The following is a 987-nucleotide window of genomic DNA, read 5'->3' on the forward strand; positions in this document are numbered from 1 at the left end:
TTCCTTTTTATTTCATGTGTACTTTTGTTGTTGTGACACCTCATCCCCTCAACTAATACGCTTTAAAGATGTGCTAGTCTATGTTCGGCTGTGCTTTTAGAAAGCTTCACCTGTAAGTAGCTGTAATAACTTCATGACAAGAGCTTCATTCTCCTGCCCCTGACTGTAGCGTGCAATAACTTGGCCAAAAGGCTTTCAGACAACTGGAAAGTAATGTAACAGTCTCATTAGGGATTTATCTCATCAGTTCAGACTCTTGAATCTGGCTGATGGGTTTTCTTTGATCTGTGTAGTCAGTGACAGAGGTTTGGAAGCATTAGTATTTCTTTTGTTGGGCTCTTCAGTATTAGCTTGCTTGTGATTCGTAAAGACAAGTTGCCTCTAGAATCTGGCAGTGAGCTGGTTGTTGAAGCTTCATAACGCATCCATCTGAGTTGCATAGAAGTGAAATTTATATTCTCAAAGCTATAAACTTTTAGTGCAGGAATAATTTTCTGTGACTGTACAATAATCTTTTCCAGTCAGCTAATCCTTGTGTGTAGGTTGAAAAAAGAATAAATCGGTGATCCCAGTGCTTTTTACTTTACTGCATTTCATTCAGGCTGAGATCTTGCTGCCCGTAGAAAGGACTGGAATAGAAGGCAGCCTCCTGAATGTCATTATGCTACATCAGGTCCTGATTTTTCCTGCTGCAGTGTGGCTTTGTTTAATACTGGAAGCAATAGGATGTGACACCCATTTGGACAGGGAGAGGAGTTCATCTGTAGGCAGTGTATAGTCCCAAGTGCCGAGCTGAGGATTGTAGAGGAAGGAGAGGAGTAAGTCACCTTCTAAGAGATTAATTTCTCTGGAAAACTAATAGTCTTGAGTTTTAACTATCAAAAAAAAAACCATTAATCTCAAATACCCTGGCAAGGAATATGGTCTATTCATTTAGTCTGGAAACAGGAAGAGAGAGAAAGCTGGTTGTAAGAAGATAACATAGAA

This window comes from Lathamus discolor, chromosome 15 (genome assembly GCF_037157495.1).
Source record: "Lathamus discolor isolate bLatDis1 chromosome 15, bLatDis1.hap1, whole genome shotgun sequence".
In the NCBI taxonomy this organism is placed as follows: domain Eukaryota; kingdom Metazoa; phylum Chordata; class Aves; order Psittaciformes; family Psittacidae; genus Lathamus; species Lathamus discolor.